General features: G+C 37.2%; 1 long non-coding RNA gene across 1 annotated transcript in view; it reads left to right on the forward strand.

Moving 5' to 3' along the window:
* LOC140607964 (uncharacterized) overlaps positions 1-20562 on the forward strand; it is a 37364-nt gene that overhangs the window by 10912 nt on the left and 5890 nt on the right. The window contains exons 3-4 of the long non-coding RNA XR_012009885.1: positions 1117-1238; positions 5131-5249. This is a non-coding gene — a long non-coding RNA (uncharacterized lncRNA). The remainder of the gene's footprint in view (positions 1-1116; positions 1239-5130; positions 5250-20562) is intronic.

Genomic DNA, 20562 nt, shown 5'->3' on the forward strand with positions numbered 1-20562 from the left:
TTGTTAATAAGATGGGCAAACTCCCCTAGGTGCCACATCATAAAATTACACATTTGAAGCTTGCACTTATTTTCTTTTTTTTTTTTTTTTTTTTTTTTTCTTTTAGAGGGGGGCAGAGATACAGGCGGAAGGAGAAGCAGGCTCCATGCCGGGAGCCCGACATGGGACTTGATCCCGGGGCTCCAGGATCACGCCCTGGGCCAAAGGCAGGCACCAAACCGCTGAGCCACCCAGGGATTCCCCCACTTATTTTCTTGTAAACTAACCTATTTATCTGAGTATACTTGGTTATTTAAGCCAGTAGTTTTTGATGTTCTAGCAAGAGGAATTTCAGATTAGCTACTTTGTTATGTTGTTAGAAACAGATTCTCTCCTACTTGCAACAGCACTTTTATCATGATATATTTCTATTACTTGTTAAATATATTGTGCATTCTTTTGTCTTGATCTGCAGTAAAAGTAAGAAAGAAAAGCTAACTAGTGCAGTTTGTTTCATGAATTAATGAGTTGAACTAAATGATCAACTTAATCTGCCCAATATTATATTTTATGCTTGTTCTTTGGTCATTAGCCAATTTATACAGTAATGGTTTGTATGGAATGGAAACATTTGCTTTTGTCACTATTTTATTTTTTTAAGTAGAAAACTAAAGAATACTTGTTCTGTATCACAGACTAAAGGCTAGTTTTGTATATTTGTTAGGATGAAATAAAACAACTTCAAAATTGCAGTAATGTAACATAAAGACATAATTTTATTCATACTACTGTTGTGCACATTGGCAAGGGCCTCTGTTCAGGGCAGTCAAAGATCTAGGCTGATGGACACTCCCTTTTAATATGTGTTTCCAATGATACTTCAGTTGGAGGAAGGAAGCTCAGAGCTCCTCCAAGAGCTTCTGTGCAGACATGACACATGTCACATATACTCACAAGATTAAAAGGAGTTTCAAATACAGACCTGTCTTAAGAGCCTTAAAAAAGTACATTCCTATCATGTATCCAAAAACTAGAGGACCAGACTATTAGCATAACTTGAATCACTATCATAGTCTTCCTTTCTGGACTGTAAACATTTAGCTTAATCTACTTTGCATGTAAACTGTTGTGCCCAAGATTGCGAATCCGAGAAACCACCAAGGAGCCGACCACGATGCAAGTGCACGAGGGTTTATTTGCAAGCTCGAGCTTGGGCCCAAGTATGCCCGACACAGCGGAGTGGGTCCTTGGACCCCGAGGTGAGTTCCAGCTTAGTTTTATGGGCTTGTCTAGAGGACCTCCGGGAAGGGGTGGAGGAATTTCTCAAGTTCTGTTTACATTCTGATATGGGGCTTTCAAGGGCATTGAGCTGTGTTCTCATTCTAATATGGGGTTTTCTAGGGCATTAAGCTGTAAGGTGTTTTTTCCCTATAACTGAAGTAAGGTAAAGTTCAGCTCTTATTCACAGGGGCCTGGGATGGCTGTACTTGTGCTAACACTGAATTTAAGGTGGAATGGCCTTAATTTTCTCAGCCTCCACATTTCCCTCTCTTAGAGGAACCTAAGGAAGGACCCAATCATGGATCCAGGTTGGTCTCAGAGTGAGCCAGGGGGAATGATTAAACCAGGATTCGAACCAACCTTGTTGCTGTTCTCATTCCCGGTTACATCCCTGGGAAGAAGCAACATTCCACGTTTAAGGCAGCACAGAACCCCCTTGTAAGAAGACTAAGTCTAATCCCCTTCTATTTTGAAGAACAACCTCAGACTAGGGAGTCTTGGAGGTGGGAAATAAGTGATAATGGCACAATCTTAGCTTTAGGAGATTGTCCTTGTCTGGTTGGCTTTTCCATTCTGGAACAAAGTCCTTGAGAAAGGCGTGTGGATCAACTGGCCAGATGTGGGTATAGTGGACCCAGGGAGTAATCCCGTCGACCTAGAGAGTGCTGGGAGTGGTCAGGATCACGATGTAGGGTCCCTTCCAGCGAGATTGAAGTGTCTGGTGTTAGTATCTCCACATAAACACCCAGTCACCCAGCTGATATCGATGGGGATCCGGGGGTGGCCCAGTCTCGTAGAAGGCCCTCAGCTTAGGCCATACCTGCTCATGGGTTCATTATAACATTTGGAGGGAGAAAAGGAGTTGGTGATCATCAAACTCAGCAAGCACCTCAGGTCTTGGGGATAATAGGTGGAGGCAGACTGAACATGATCTTGTAGGGAGTCAGTCCCATCCTGTATGGGGAGTTCCTCACCCTATATAGGGCAAAGGGGAGGAGAGTCACCCAGTCCCCGCCAGTCTCTAGGGCTAATTTAGTTAAGGTCCCCTTTAATGTTCTGTTCATCCTCTTTACCTGTCCTGAGCTTTGGGGCTTATATGCACAATGTAATTTCCAATCTGCCCCAAGTACTAGTGCCACTCCCCGTGTTACCTTAGAGATGAATCCTGGTCCGTTGTTTAATCCAATCTTAACAGGAAAACCATACTTCGGTAAGATGTCTTCCAGCAGTTTCCTGGTCACGGTCTGTGCTGTTTCATGTTTGGTGGGAAATGCCTCTGTCCACCCTGAAAAAGTATCTACAAACACTAGTAAATACCTGTATCCATATTTTCCAGGTTTTACCTCAGTGAAGTCCACTTCCCAGTAGGCTCTTGGACGGTCCCCTTAGAGCCAGTCACCCAGGTTAGATCCATGGGCGGTGGCATTAATTAACTGGCATGCGTGGCAGCTTACCACAATCTGCTCCATCTTTGCTCAAGAGTCTTTAATAGTGATCTTTGCATGTCGTATGAGGTCTTCCATCTTCCTTATTCCCATATGAGTAACCCCGATGCATTTTGGATAAGACTCGCCATCCTAGTTCCTCCTGCTGGATGATGCTGGAGTCTGCACCCCTCCACCAGCCACGCAAGCATTGGGTCATAGGCAAGCGTTTGATCCAGTGTAAGTCAGCATCAATATAGTTGGGTGTGTTGGGCAGGGTCGGTGCCCCCGGATCGGGTCCATGGTTACAGCTGCCCCCATGTATCTGATTCCTTCTTGGACGAAACTTCTGCTGTGTACCAGGTGGCGTCCATGTTCTGCAGTGGCAGGTCCTAGAGATCAGCTCTGATTCCGTGCACCTGTGCCAAAATTTCTTGACATTCATGCAGAGGGGGTCCCAGTCTGGGTTAGGGAGATGAGAGGCATGGGGTATTGGTGGACCCTGACAGGGTCTGCCTCCGGCTTTAGTTCTATGTATATGGCCAGTTGGTCCTGGGCCAGCCCAATTCCCCCAGTTTCTGCCCATGCTTGGGGAAATTCTTGCAGCCAACAGTCAGTGTCAATCATTGGGGCTGAGGGTGTTTGGTGGAGATGATATTCATCTTCTAAACTCAGGACAAGCACCTGAATTGGGTGCCCCTCCTTGTTTAGGATTTTTGCCCCTTCGGGGTGGAAGCAAATTTGTGCCCCCATCTTGGTGAGCAAATCCCGACCTAACAACAGGTAGGGACACTCAGGGATGACCATGAAGGAGTGGGATACCCGGTCCATGCCGAGATCCACAGTTCTTCGGGTAGTCCATGAGTACTGTTTGGTGCCCGTGGCCCCTTACACCCATGAAGTCTTGCTTGCCAATTTCCCTTGGAGTTGTAATAAAACTGAATGTTGTGCCCCAGTGTCCACTAGGAATTCAATGGGTTGCCCCTCCACTCTGAGAATTACCCTGGGCTCAGGGAAGGGTGCTGAACCCCGACTCCCTAATCGTCCAGGTCCTCCATCTCCAAGATCTTGGCAGGAACCTTAGATCTTTTGTTAGGGCAGTCTTTCACCCAGTGTCCCTTTTCTTTGCAATAAGCACATTGGTTTTTGTTCAGCTTAGGGCGCTCCCGATGGGGACTAGAGCCATCCTCCTTACCTGTCCCTGAAGCCAGCTTCTTGCGGTGCCTCCATCTTTCCCGTGGGTTGTCCATGGTTGTGGCCAGCAGGATCTTGGCCAGGTTTCAGGTCTGCCGGTCACTTAGTTTGGTTTGTTGCTCTTCCAGACTTTATTATTATAGACTCTTTCTGCTACTATTACTAAGTCCTGCAAGCTCTTTTCTCCTAGTCTCTCTATTCTTTGCAGTTTCTTTTTAATGTCTGGAGGGGCCTGGTTAACAAAGGCCATGATAATTACGGCCTTTGTTTCTGGGGCTTCGAGGTTCATAGGGGTATACTGCCTAAAAGCCTCCATGATTCTCTCTAAGAAGGCTGCTGGACTCTCATCCTTACCCTGTCTTACATCATAGACGTTGGCTAGATTGGTAGGCTTGTGGGAGGCAGCCTTGAGATCTGCCAGTAGAGTCTGGAGGTAGACTTAAGAGTCTCTCCTTACCTTCAGCCGAGTTGTGGTCCCAGGTGGGGCAGGATAAGGGGAAGGCAGCATTTATGAGGTCTGGGTTTTGAGGCAGCTGTCTGTCCTCTCCAAGGACAGACTTCCGGGCTTCCACCTGAATTCGTTCTCTCTCCTTGGTGGTGAAGAGAACCTGCAAGAGCTGTCGGCAGTCCTCCCAAGAAGGCTGGTGGGTAAAGAGAACAGTATAAAAAGCCCGATTAGATCTCTTGGATTATCAGAGAACTTTGCATTCTGGGTTCTCTAGTTATATAAATCACTGGTGGAGAATGGCCAATATAACATTGGCTGTCCGCCAATCTCGTTGGGGGGTGAATATAGTTTTAGCCAAGGAGGGGGATTCTTGATCATGTCCTGCCAGACCAGGATGTAGGGCACCTGGTCAGGGGGGCTGTCCAGTTTATCCCTGAAGATCACGGCCTTAACCTGTAAGATAATAGGTAGGTGGAAAGTTCCTTCTCGAGGCCATCCTGCATCAAATGTTGGCCATTCTGACATGCAGTAAATTTGAAATTTCCCTCTTTGTATGTCTGTGCTCAGATTATGAGCTCTTTCTCTAACGTCAGGGAAGTGGGAGAGCATAAGGGACAGGGGGGTGCTTTGTGTCTGCCCCATTATGTCCCCAGTCCACACCAAGATACAGTCAGTAAAGACAATTAACAAGGACACAGTAACACAGACAAACATTCCATTGAGGCCACGGAGACAAAACAGAAAGTAACTCGAAGGGCTGGCAGCCGGCCCTCCTTACAGATGAGGACTCTGTCTTCCTTACAGATGAGGACCCTATCCTCCAGGTGGGGGAAAGGGACGTCTCCTCAAGACCCCCAGTCGACGGCCCGCCAGCGCGTCAGTCTAAGCCAATGTTGACCTAATACAGATTGGAATTCCTACAGGTAAAAATACCGTTTACAGCTCTGAGAGAATATGCATGCAAAAGGTGGAAAAAGTTGAGTGCACTCACCATGTGTGGGACCCCCCAGATGGGGTCCTGGGGGTCTCGGATCCCGGACGAGCCCCCAAATGTTGTGCCCAAGATTGCGAATCCAAGAAACCACCAAGGAGCCTACACCGATGCAAGCACAGGAGGGTTTATTTACAAGCTCAAGCTTGGGTCCAAGTATACACGACACAGCAGAACAGGGACTTGGACCCCGAGGTGGGTTTCAGCTGGTTTTTTTATAGTCTGGTCTAGGGAACCTCTGGAAGGGGTGGAGGAATTTCTCAAGTTCTGTTTACATTCTGATATGGGATTTTCAAGGGCATTGAGCTGTGTTCTCATTCTAATATGGGGCTTTCAAAGGTGTTAAGCTGTTATTTTCCTGTAACTGAAGTAAGGTAAAGCTCAGCTCTTATTCACAGGGGCCTGAGATGGCTTTACTTGTGCTAATGCCGAACTTAAGGTGGAATGGCCTTAATTTTCTCGGCCTCCACATAAACTACTTACCTACATATTTCACAAGTAAGACAAATTTCCTATTCAGTTATGAATTTGAACTCAGAGTCCAGAATCTTTAGTGGATGCTTTATGTCTTTATGAGGCAAGGGGAACTTTGTTCTGCTTTCTGGAAGAAGCTTATATGTCAGTTATTTTCCAGATTCACTGTTTCCACTTTCTGTGATATCCTTAATTTACATGTTTTCTGGCCTTAGTTTGATGGGGAAAAAACATATTTATCCTATTTTTTGCCAGTAGATTATTTGGGGGGCAGAGGAGTGGCATAGGTAGCTTCAAATCTCAAACATTCTTAGCCTTTTGATTAATACGGAATGGCCACTATAACTCTCCTTAAAACTTAATTGGCTTTATGTTTATTTCTCTTATTATAGATAGCTCTCCAAGACACTAAACACACTCAAGATAATTTTCGTAATCTACTTCTCATATTTATATTCATTTTTACTTTACCTATACCTTCCTTTATGGTTTAACCTCAGGTAGCTTGAGCCCACAATGCTAGAATGAGATAAACGATTAGTCTCTTTTCCCTCAAGTATTTTGTCCATTTGAAAGACCGTATTTATTTTATACCACACTATTGGCCCTTTGATGTAAGACCTATTAATCTGTACAGAAGTTGAACAAGTGTGATATGCCTATAATTTCATAATTACTGTAATAATGAGTTTTAAATGTTTGTGTGGGCCAGAGCTTTCTTCATTTTATATTTTAGATAATGGGTGCCAGAAGCATCTGCTTCTTGATAGTATCAACGTTTTGTACTCTCAACCCCTTTTCATTTCTTTTAGCAAACCTGAAATTCCTGACTTCATTTTTGCAGTCAATAGCAAATGACACATACTACTAATATTTTGTTTCCTAAGCTCTTACTCAAAACATAAAATGTCATTACATTCATAATCTGTCTTCCACATTATCAGAAGAAACCATTTTACCAGTTTCTTTGTCACTGTATTACTTGAATCACTATTTTTCCATGCTGCAATAACAGTTTCTCCTATTTTGCTCACTGCAGGACTTTTAGAGTATGTCCCATGTTATAGTTATTTGTAAAAGCAGCATCTCCTGTTACTACCTATATCTGTTTATATCAAAAGGGGGTCACTTGCACTGAAGTAACAAACTGCCTCCAAACTTCAGTGGTTTAGTAAAAGAACAGTTTATTACATATTTACATGGCTTTTCCAAGGTGAGTTCTTTTGTTCAGTATTAGCCTCATGGGACGACAAAGACCAATTCCGATTTTCATCTTGACTATGTTTCCATGATCACTAAGATAGGAGAGAGAACAAGATAAATAGTGTTGTAGCTTTTTATACTTCTGCCCCAGAATTGTCTCCCATTGCTTAAATTTCTATACCATTGCCAAAACAAACCACAGAGTCATTCCTAACTTTAAGAAGGCAGAGAAACATAGTCGTAAGTTTAGATGAAATGATGACCCAGAAATTTTGGTGTACAGCATTGTCTAACACATTGTCTGTATACAAATAGCACAAAGGAAAGTATGAAGGTCTATACATAAGAATGAAGTCTAGACCCCTGGGTAGCTCAGTCAGTTAAGCATCTGCCCTAGGCTCAGGTCTTGATCCCTGGGTACTTGGATTGATCAGACTCCCTGCTCACCCAGAGTCTGCTCTTCCCTCTGTGGGCACCCCTGGCTGTTCTCTCTCTCTCTCTCTCTCTCTCTCTCTGTGTCTCTCAAATAAATAATTAAAATCTAAAAAAAAAAAAAAAAAAAATGAAGTCCAGAATTTATTCAGCATCATTTTTGATAATAAATATTCTCTTTCACAGCAAATATTTTTAATACAGTTTTTCAAAATTTTTACTTTTGTAATATTATTTTGAGTAGTCAAAATTTGAAGATAAAAGATTTGTAAATTTGCATGTTTTATTTTGTTCATAATCATAAAGTTTAGGACACATATCCTTGTGTTAAAACACGAATAATTGAATATTTTGTTTTGGGATATAGAGTTAAACCTGGTTAATTGTATTTAAGAAAAATTAACACTATAGGATTTATCTGGAATATAGGAATCAAGCTTCCTTTGGAATAATTGGTATGTTTCCATTTTTATTTGCATAGTTTTTATACTTTGAAACATATTTTGCCAATCTATTTTTTAACACTTTTAACTTTTTAAAACGTCTGTAAGGTAAGCTATTTGAATAAAGGAAAAGTAAAGATTTCTTTTATTCTTTCAAAAATTTTTCAAGTCAGCATCACCTCACAGAACAGTCCAGGTAGATTTGATGTGGCTGTTTTTCTTTGGTGCTATTGAATGAATCTATTTAGATTCTTATTTATAGGCTCCAAATGCTTTGGAACATGCCAAGGATTTTTTCTACACAGTGATTCTGCTTGTGTTTTTGTTTTTTGTCATCTCACCCTCCTCCCACTCCCACCTCCCGCCTCTGTATTAATTCAGATGCAGTGAGTGCCTGGCTTCCAGGCATTTGCATCGCAATAACACCAAGTGGCAAGCTAGTAGGCTTTGGCCTGGAGCCAAAGAAGCTGAGCTGCCCTGGGCTTCCTTGTGCTTTCACTACTTCTTCAATGGATCTTTGGTATTAGCTTTAAAAGGTGCAATAAACTGGGCTGTTTCCTTAGTTGAAATGCTATGATTGGATTAAAGAGCATTTTAATATTTTACAGGAATCTCAGAACATCTGTTAAAATCTAGCTGAATATGCTGTGGTCTAATGGACTGGAAAAGCATTTTGTGACTGTCCACTCTAGTAATTTTCTCAGCTGCCTTTCGTATTGTTAATGTTTCAGCAATTGCATTCTGTGTCACCGAGTGGTCAGAGCAATTTCTGCTCACAAGTTAAAGCTAGGCAGTTATACTCTTTTTCCTTTTTTTTTAAGTTTTTACTCTTTTTTTTTTGGTGGTGAATTGTAGTAAATATCTTCATCTAAAACCCCTGAATCAGACTTAAAGGTGTTTGACTATAGCTAAAGAAAGTATGAATTCTAAACAAAAATTATTACCCTATTAATTTAATAATCCATTTAAGAATTTATGTAACACATATAGAAGGAGTGGAATTGTTTTTTTCGGGAATTGAAGCCTAGAAAAGCTAAATTAAAAATAGTTTTGATGTTTTTTTTTTTTTTTCGGTATAGACACAATTGAAAATGAGCAACTTTTTATTGTTTCATGATTTCAAAATGAAATAAGATTTTAAAACCCTAGTCTCACATATCACTAATGTAAATTTGTTCATCTATTTGTCTATCAATTTAATAACTGCCCTTTATTGCTACATTTCATACTGAACTAAGTTCTGTACCTAAAAAGAGTTTGTAAGACCCCAGATAAGAGAAACTAGGAAACAGATAATTAAATATGATGAGTATAAACAGAGCAGATAGGAAAGTTTGATTGGGTCAAATAAATATCAGTTTACAATAAGTGATTTTGTGTTATCTCTCAATCTCAATTTTTATCTCCTATAGAGAAGGAATCTATTCAAATTGTATTTAATTTGGTGTGTAGTATTTTATATTGCAGATACTCTTCTTCCAAGTCTTTTTGTTAACTGATAACTTTCTATTATTCACAGTATAATTTTTGGTACTAAAACTGTTCTATTTTCTATATATACTTGTAATCACTCTGCAATATTAAGTGTTTTCATGTTTTACAAGAGTAATAACTTGATGTAGAAGAGTCATGATTCACCAATGTCCAGTTCTCTATTAATTTTGTGCATAGGGCAGTATCATTATGAAATTAGAGTGGCCAAGTTTTTCTCTCTAATGAATCACCAGCAAAAGTGCACATTTCACATTCTCAGTGAAATATCTCTGAATTATAAATTTTAAAAAATGCAAGTCCCTCCTGTTAAAGCCAAGAAAATTAAGGCCATTCCACTTTAAGTTCAGCATTAGCACAAGTACAGCCATCCCAGGCCCCTGTGAATAAGAGCTGAACTTCACCTTATTTCAGTTACAGGAAGAAAACAGCTTACAGCTTAACGTCCTAGACAGCCCCATATTAGAATAAGAACAGAGCCCAAGCCAAGGGCAGGAAGCCCCTATTAGTATAAGAACAGAGCTCAATGCCCTTGAAAGCCCCATATCAGAATGTAAACAGAACTTGAGGAATTGCTCCACCCCTTCTGGAGGTCCCCTAGACCAGCCCTTAAAACTAAGCTGAAACCCACCCCGGGGTCCAAGTCCCTGCTCCGCTGTGTCGGGTACACTTGGACCCAAGCTCGAGCTTGCTAATAAACCCTCGTGTGTTTGCATCGGTGTCGGCTCCTCGGTGGTTTCTCAGATCCGCAATCTTGGGCACAACACCTCCCAGCCAACAATCTCTATGACACTCTGATTTATTTTCTGTATTTGTTGATATTTAGCAGTGTATTTATGTAATTGTTATAAGCTCTCTCATGCTCTGAAAGGTACACATTCGAATGTAAGATCAACAAGGCAAAGTAGTCCTTCAATTTTTTTAATTGAATTCATGTTTAACAATTATAGACAACATGCCCCCTCTTCCCCCTGCCCAGGCAGCAGGAGAGTGGTACAAGAAGTGGGGCATATGTCCCTCTTCAATTTTTCTACTGATTTTTTTTCTTTCCTTTTAGGTCTAGGATAATACTTGGAATGTCGAAAGTACTATGTAAATTAGCAATAACCACTGGGGAAAGGGATGTGATTAGGTAGGAATATGAGGTTTTGCCAAAATATTGGACACACATATATATATGTGTGTATATGTATGTGTACATGTGGATATATATGTAAATATACATATACAAACACACATAAACATTTATGCATATATAAACACATTATATATGTTATTTGTACATTACATGTTACTATATATTAAATGTACAAAATACTTTTTATATAAAGTATACCATATATGAATGCACAAAATTCTAGTTTCTCTCTCTCTCTCTCTCTCTTTCACACACACACACTTGTTCTTGTGTGCTTGAGTTTTCATATTATTACTCCTTAAGTTGTTCATTTACATTACACATATTTTTATATATGGTGTAGTTCATTAAAAGCATTAAAGGAGTAAGTATAGTGAGGGAAATAATTTAAAGGGCTTAGATGAGAAAGGAATAATATTAAGCCACATAGAATATTGCAGTTTAAGATTTCAGAGATTGTGTATTTCTGATTACAGTAATGTATCGGTATGGCAATGAAATATGAAGTTAAGGTGGAATGCAATAAAAATTGCTCTAGTGAATTAGTTGAAGGATTTGTGACACCAGATTTAATAGGCTGCCTACAGCTCTTGACATCATGAAGGATGATGGCAGGTTAGTCGATTGGAATAAAAGTGTCACTCAGGAGCCCGAACTAATTTGGAAAAGTAACCATGAGTATGGTAGAGTCATCAGATTACTATAACTACAAAGATATTGAAATTCTGCAATGTATTTTTAATAACAGCCTTAAAATCAACACATGTTTTCAGGTTCCTGTTATTTACTTTACCTCTATTTTTCAAAGAATTGAAGTTACAGAAGCTCCTACTTCAGGCTCTGTCCCCTCTAGATTCCTAACACAGCATAGGCATGAAGCAAAGTATTACTGAAATTCTAATTTCCCTTTCCTTGTCCACCACCCAAGCATGAAGAATTCAGACTCCTAAAACAATCCACAGAGTTTTCTGATTGCGTTAATGGAAAAAAAAAAAAAGCACCATGTATATTGATTGACATAAGATTGACATTATTTTCCTATAATCATGACCCACATGTCATAGATAATTTTTACTTTGTGATGACACAGACTGATCTAAATCTTTCAAATTCTGACTTGCTGAAAATAATTTCACATGACTGACCACGAGATTCATACCTATTTTGTTTACCTGTTTGTTTCTCCCTACTCAGAAGTATTATTTGGGCAACAGACCTATTACTCATTCCATGATTGAGGTTACTGTGCCTGATTTCTAAACATGTCATCCCTTGCTATCTTGTTTTATATGATTGAATGTCTAATTGGTTACTTCTTTTCCATGATCCTGACTTCCAAATCCATTTCTATACATCATGGATTAATTATTTTCTCTGAAGAAATAAAAGCTATTGTTACCAAATAATGTTTCATGTATTTGGAAACAAGCATTATCTTTACATAATATTTCCCTTCCCTGTGCTAAATCTCATTTCTTTGAATTTTCCGTTTTTGGACAGATCTTTTGATCTTCATTATCTTTCACACATTATCCTTGACAGACAACACTTCACAGAAAGAAACAAACTAAAACTATGCTATAGTCCACCTTACTCTACACATTGAGTGAAGAGTGAAAATTGCATACATTTTTAGGAATTGCAATACACTGATGGACCCTCTGTCAACAAGAAGATCTATTTTTTACATGTTAATGTTAAACTGTGTAATACTCATTGTAAAATTTAGTGGTTTTACTCACTGAAGCATAAGCATAATTTTTTATTATACTAGTCAACTTATATTTAACCTATTTTTCTAGATGCTCATATTCTTTTAGGACCATGACTAAAATATATAATGTATATTCCATTGTCTTTGCTCCATGAAATCCATAAAGTAGGTCAGTTCCCCATGTATAACTTTAACCTAATAAACTATTAAAAATAGTGAATGAAACATAAACTTATTTAAAACATAACTCTTAGAAACAAAGGGAACTCAAATTTAGACTGAAAATAAGACAAAGAAATTGAAGGAAATTTAAGTATGACCTGACAGTTTATAAAAATCCTAAGGGCCACTAGCTCCTGAATTTGAGTGGAAGAAGAAAAAAATTTATGACAAATGGCATGGCCCATCAGTCATAATTGATTTATTTTTTTAAGACTGTGATTTAATTCTTAGTATTGGCTGATAAAGGCAAAAGTTTTGGTTTTTTTGGTATTTTTGGTTACTCAAATTTGAAATGTTTACTGGAATAAGAGAGGTAGCAAACAGGAACTAGCTAGTGCTCTAATTGCTGAGTAAAAACCTAGGCATTTAAGAAAAAGAGAAGTATTTGAACTCTAATGAAAATCAGATACAAATAATGGGAAACAGATTAACAAATGTTGGAAGAAATGGAAACTTATAACTGGAGAGGACTAGGGGATCAGATTGTTAGTAATTTTCTGGGGAAGAAAAGTCAGGATTGTTCCCTTCTGTCTTTAATGTTGTGACTCTGATAGCCTGGAGCTAAAGGTATGACAAAGTCATTCATTATGAGGTCAAAGCTGAAAATCTGTCCCAGATTGTGCTCACAAACTTCAGCTCATGCTTTCAAGGCTTTGGGAATGTTCATGCTACCCAAACCCCCTAAAATAGCGTAATGTATAAATGTGTAAGATAGCGTAAATAAAAGTGATTTCATTATTATGCACCACTGGCCCAGGATCATGTAATCCTAGAATCTTACCAGATTTATTCATATCGAAAAGGCAGCAAGCCCATAGAACCAATAGGTAGGGTATGCTGGATTATTACTACATTGAAATAACCAAGAGCTTGAGGGTGGCTGTACTGCAGTGTCCCGTGTTATTTGTGGTAGCAAGGTAGTAACACCATGACCATCAATAAGAAATAATCAGCATTTAGTAAAATATTGTATACTTCCATACAGAAACAAATATCTTTAAATTTTATAGCTCAATGCCAAATATACAATAGTAAAACTATGAAATAAAACATCCATTATGTATTTTGCACACATACAAATGCATACTTAAGGAAATTTGAGTATGTAGAAAGTAGAAAGTAGAGTAAGTGTGTATGGCAGTCCTGGAGGGGTGGAGGGAAAAACAAAAGGAAATCAGAAGTAATAGAAAAACTTAAAATCATAAAGTATTTTACATGAATCTGTGAATATGATATATTCTGAACTTAATAATAAAATAAATTAAACTCTGCTTCTGTAGCCTAAAAATTTAAATTAAAAATATAGTCTCATAGAAAAACAATTAAAAAAAGAAGTTACCTCTTTTGGGGAAAAGTATTACATCAGCATACAACATTGAGAATTGGGAATTATGCATTGTTTGTATTGATTCTGTCTTTATTCCCAAGAATAATTATTGACCTACATATGGTAAAATAAGTAATATTCTGAAATAAGTTACCTGCAAATGGGATAACAAGATTACAAAGAATGCATAACTATGACAAATGAATGGAATTATTTCACTGCAGAAAATATCCCACTAGATAATGAATGGAATTATAAATAAATTTGGCACTCTATCCAATTAATTTTTAGACATTTGCTGAAAATAATAGATAAAAAGAATAGCAAGCAACTGCACTTCTAATTTTTAAAAGAAAAAAATGTGTTTTTCAAATTAGGAATTAGTAAATATAATGCTTTATCATTCAGGAAAATTTGAGAAAAAATTAAAATAGTCTAACTTAAATCCTTTTTAAAAGAACATAATGATTTCTGGAAACCAGATTAAGTTCACTAAGACTATCATAACCCAAAATATCACATTTCATAATTTGATAGGATTCCAGACTCATAAAAATTATAGATATTGTGTTTGAACTGTTGAGCTATGCAATTAGAAAATAGATTCCTAATATTATCTTGATTTCTACTCCTAGTCATATTGGAATAAATGAGATAAGATTTAAACTCTTGCCTTAATCTTTTTTTTTTTCCTTTAGCAGGGATTAATCTGAATCATTGTCATATGTTAAATGATGCATAGCACATGAAAATAATCTATGAGAGAAAAGAAGTGAAGTGATCTCTCTGATTACTCAGACTTAGCATCTAGATGCAGCTTCCATGCATCAGTGCTGGGAAACAGCTGTCAGTGCCACTGAATAGAGAAGATAAAGATTTGCATCAGGGAGGCCAAGGTGGATGCATGTATCTGGGCATGTCTCAGAGAAAACAACCCGAGGCCAAGGAAAAAACCAAAGGAAAGTAGTAAGTCAAATAAGTCCCAGAGATTCACAGGTCTTGTAAGAGACTGCTTTCACATTTCAAACAGTGAGAATTATAATACGCAGTGTATTAGTTAATACACCCTCACATGTGTCTAAGCTTGGTAGTGGGACTAAAATACCTTTAAGCTAAAAATAAGCAAGACCTCTAAGACTTCACTGTAATGAAGCCTAAAAGCCAATCATAACACACACACACACACACACACACACACACACACACTCAAATAACTTTGTATCATATGTCGGATATCATTTAAAGGAATGCAACAAAATTTAGCATCTAATAATATAAAATTGGTAATTCCTGGCATTCAGGATAGAACTATCAGGGACACAGAGCAGCAGGATATTATGACCCATGATCAAGAAAACAAAAACCCAGTCATTAGACACATAAAAATTAAGTGATGATATAAATAGAAGACAAGGATATTAAAACATAATATTCCTGATATGTTCAATAATTTATAAAAAATTATCTTTGATAAAGAGAAATGTATAAGAAAATTCAAATGGAACTTCTGGATTTGAAATATGATGTATCTGCAAAAAAATACAATAGATGGGGACACCTGGGTGGCTCAGTTGGTTGTGTCTGACTCTCAATTTCGGCTCATGTCATAATCTCAGCGTCATGAGATCGAGTCCTGTGTCAGGATCTGCTGTATGCATGGAGCCTGATTAAGATTCTCTCTCTTCCTCTCCTGTCCCTGCTTCCCTTCCACACTTATCTTGCTCTTTCTTTTTCTCAAAAACAACAACAACAACAAAATAGATGAAATAAGAGATTAGACACTGCAGAATAAAAATATTAGTGAACTTGAAAATAGAGCACGGGAAGAGCTTCAGTGACTTGTGTGACAATATTATACAGTCTTCCATATGTATAAACTGAAGAGGAAAAAATTAAATAATGGCTAAATGCTTTCCTACAGTAACAAAAAATATAAATCCATAGATACAATAATTTTAGTGTGAATAACTTTCAAATTATGAAAAATGAGAGGAGTTAGAAAAAAAGATTATATACCATAGAATTTACATAATGTAAAAATATTGTTTGAATAAGTAGATCAATGGATGCCCTAGATTGGTGGATAGTTTTTATTTTTTTTATTTTTATTTTTTTAAAGATTTTATTTATTTATTCATGGGAGACAGAGAGAGAGAGAGAGAGAGAGAGAGAGAGAGAGGCAGAGACACAGGCAGAGGAAGAAGCAGGCTCCATGCAAGGAGCCCAAAGTCAGACTCGATCCGGGTCTCCAGGATCCTGCCCTGGGCTGAAGGCAGCGCTAAACCGCTGAGCCACCTGGGTTGCCCTGGTAGATGGTTTTAAAAGGAAATTGACTGTCAAGGTAAATGAGACAACTTTCTACAGTTGTAGAAATCATATGTAGTATGATTTTATGGTGGATATTACTGTGTATATTTGTCAACATTAAAGAAGTTTGTGAATTTTAATAAACTTAAATGATGCCCAATGAAGATAATCTTAAAGAAATTATTTGGATTTATGAAATACAGGAAAACATTATTTAGGAGATTTCTAGGTATATATGTTCTACCAACACTGGGCCATATCTCATGAAATTTTGACATTAATGGGGTATTCCAATTTTATCTAATGTAAAATTAAAATGATCTGACTGTATTATTTCCCAATTTTAATATTTCTAAATTTTCTAGACTATCTTCAATTTACCACTTAAGTAGATGTTCATATGGTTATATGAAAAGAAACAGGTAGTGTCCATGCTTCAGAAAAATTAGATGTCCAGTGCTATATGGACTTTGATAATTAAGTTATTATAGCTGGAGTATCTCTCTCTGTTTCTAATTGATTCCAGACATATGGATAGTAGAATTGAAACAGGGACAATTTTTTTAATTCAAACATATTGCCATTTAACTTCAGACTCACTTATTGGGCCTAGGATGTACAGAGCTATAACATTTCTGGCTTATAATTTGGGCCCCAACAAAGTCGTAGTGAATTAGATTTCAATTTCATTAAAAGAAAAAAAGATTTCAATTTAATGCTTAGAGCAGTATCTAGCATGCAGACATTTGTTCAATCCTTTATCATCCTTTTTAAAAAGATATTTATTTATTTATTTATTTATTTATTTATTTATTTGAAACAGAGAGCACAAGTAGGGTAGGGAGGAGAAGAGAAGCAGACTTCCCACGAGCAGGGACCCTAATGCCGGGCTTGATCCAAGGACCCTGGGATCATGACCCTACACCTAAGGCAGATGCTTAACTGGAGCCACCAAGGTGCCCCCTTTATCATCATTTAATCCAATAATCCAATTATTCATCATTCATCATCATCTTAATCATTATTATATTTATTTGATTTATAGTTTTGGACTATGCATACAATTATTAAAATATAAATTCTGATAGTTACATCAGTTTAGATGTCTATATAATTTGCCCTTAAATATCTATGCCTGTGATTTAATCTATAATTATAAAATACTTTGCCATAATTTTATCTATTTTGTTTCTAATAGACAGATAAGCATTTTTTCAGGTTCTCATTAGAGTATAAAAATAGAGCAGCCCAGGTGGCTCAGAAGTTTAGCGCCTCTTCAGCCCAGGGCCTGATCCTGGAGACCCAGCATCGAGTCCCACGTTGGGCTCCCTGCATGGAGTCTGCTTCTCCCTCTGTCTCTCTCTCTCTCTCTCTCTGTGTATGTGTCTCTCATGAATAAATAAATTAAATATTAAAAAAATATAAAAATATATAGGTCCCTTGTGGCAAGGGAAACAAAAGCAAAAATAAGCTATTTGGAACTACATCAAAATAAAATCCTCTGCACAGTGAAGGAAACAATCAACAAAAATAAAAAGCAACCTACAGAATGGGGAGAGATGTTTGCAAATGACATATTTGATAAAGAGTTAGTATACAAAATACATAAAAGACTTATAAATTCAATATCCAGAAACCAAATAATCCAATTAAAATTAGGCAGAAGAGGGATCCCTGGGTGGCGCAGCGGTTTGGCGCCTGCCTTTGGCCCAGGGCGTGATCCTGGAGACCCGGGATCGAATCCCACATCGGGTTCCCGGTGCATGAAGCCTGCTTCTCCCTCTGCCTGTGTCTCTGCCTCTCTCTCTCTCTCTCTCTCTCTGTGACTATCATAAAAAAAAAAAAAATAACAACAAAGAATCTTTAAAAAAAAAATAAAATAAAATAAAATTAGGCAGAAGATATGAACAGACATTTCTTCAAAGAAGACTTTCAGATGGCCAACAAACACATGAAAAGATGCTTGACTTCACATCAGGAAAGTCAGATCAAAACTGTAATGGGGGTGGTGCCTGGTTGGCACAGCAGTTAAGCATCTGGTTTCGGCTCAGGGCATGATCCTGGAGTCCTGGGATCGAGTCCCTCATCCGGCTCCCTGCATAGAGCCTGCTTCTCCCTCTGCCTGTGTCTCTGCCTCTCTCTCTCTCTCTCTATGTCTATCATGAATGAAAATAAATAAATAAATTTTTTTAAAAAATCTTAAAAAAACAAAAACTGTAATGGGATATCACCAGTCAGAATGGCTAAAGTCAAAAACAGAAGAAACAATAAGTGTTGGTGAGGATGTAGAGAAAAAGAACCCTCTTGCATTGTTGGTGGAAATGCAAACTGGTACAGCCACTGTGGAAAACAGTTTGGAGGTCCTCAAAAATTAAAAAAAAATAGAATTTCTCTTTGATTCAGGAATTGCACTACTGAGTATACAAAAAATACAAAAATTCAAAGAGATCTGTACCCCCCTATATTTATTGCAGCATTATCTGTAATAGACAAATGATGGAAGCAGCCCAGTGTCCATCGAAAGATGAATGGATAAAGAAGATTTGTTATATTTATATGTATGTGTATGTATCTGTATACATGTACATACACGATAAATATTATTCAGCCACAAAAAAGAATGAAATCTTGCCATTTGCAGCAATGAGGATGGATCTAGAGTATAATGGCAAGTGAAATAAGTCAGTCAGAGACAGACAAATACCATATACCATATGATTTCATTCATATGAGGAATTTAAGGAACAAAACAAATGAGCTAAAGGAAAATATTAGAGAGAGAGAGAGAGAGAAACCAAGAAACAGATTCTTAACTATAGAAAAAAAAATGTTTACCAGAAGAGATATGGGTTGGGGGATGGATAAAATAGGTGATGGAGATTAACGACAGTACTTATGATGCACAGTGGGTGACGAAAATAAAAACTAAAACAAAACAAATGTGATAAGTAAGCCATTAAATCAAGGGTAATGTAATGCAAAATATCATTGATGACTGAATGTTTTTTCACAGAGGCATTTCCAAAATTTTTAGTATAGTCTTCATTAAACAGTATTGAGGATTTTAATGGAGCAGAAGGGAAAAGATTGTCTGGTTCCAAATTGCCAATTGCCATTCAACAATCTTTCTCTTCACTATGTCTTCTGCAGTTCTGTACTCATAGAACATTAAAATATCACAATATTTCTTGTCAACTGGCAAGGTGACAGTTCTGAGGATAGTTGTACAGCCACTGAGAAATTAATTAGTATTATTACAGAGGATTGTATATGATAATTAACAATTAAACTTAAACTTTCAGAATAGAAGATGGTCCTCCCTAGAGGAGACTCTGCATAGATTATTGCTAATGGAAGAACTTAATGAAATTTGCTTTATACACCAGTTACATAATTATGAGCCTTTGCCACAGCCATTACTATTTAAATGTGCTATGGGCATCTGTAACTTTGAATATAAGTTTCTATATAATTCAGTACTAAAAAATAATATGCATTTTATCAACAACATTATGTTGTGTCTATTTTTCAAATTTCCAGAGTAGGTACTATTGTAATATTTGGCCACAGTTATTATTAAATATGTTTGATAAACAAGGGAATGTAGTATAAAAATCAGAACAATTTTTTCCTAATCATATCCTAGTTGATTTTTGAGACACCTGGGACCAGATTTTATAAAAAAACATAACCTCTACTATGTTCAAAGCCATGTTATAAAAGTCATTTTCAAAGAATAATCTAAGCCTTACATAATAAATCTTCTTGGATATTTAGCATTGCATATGTTATTTTTCTATTTTATTTGTGTATTAATATATGGCAATTTCAGGGTAAAGTATATGTTTACTCTGTAATCAGCAACATAAAATCTAGATGGGTTTAACAATGATATGGAGTGGGGATTCTATTTTCATATTACAGTTTTGTGTGCTTGTTCATAATTAATAATTTTAACAAACAAAACTTTGTCCTGTTTTCCTGAAAATTATGTAATTCAGAGTGTAAAGCAAGTGAGAAATTCAATGATACATTTTTGAAATATGGTGTTTATACATATTCATTATTATTAGTGAATTTCATAGGTGTAAATTAAGGAAACTAGATGACTCTGATGTCAGAAATGTTATTATATATATTAATTATTTTTGTCATCAGAAGTGTGATTTCACAAACTGTATCCACTGATTTATACTAGTTATTTTTGAAATTTAAATTTCAAAGGTAAAGACTTACTATTGCGGTTAAGCTTTAAAACATATTTTAGTATTGATATAGAATTATTTGGTATTTTTAGTGAAATTACCATATTTTCATTTATTTGGTTTCCACAGTGGCCTGAATGGTCCCAGGCTAATGATTTTCATGGACTTACATAGTCTTCCTCTACACAATATAGGGCTGTCACCATATAGTGACTATACTGCTGAAGAAGTAATAATAAGTGACCTCTTAGACTACATCATAAAAGGCATTACCATTTCCAACTTGGTC

The sequence above is a fragment of the Canis lupus genome, chromosome 17 (genome assembly GCF_048164855.1).
Source record: "Canis lupus baileyi chromosome 17, mCanLup2.hap1, whole genome shotgun sequence".
Lineage (NCBI taxonomy): Eukaryota > Metazoa > Chordata > Mammalia > Carnivora > Canidae > Canis > Canis lupus.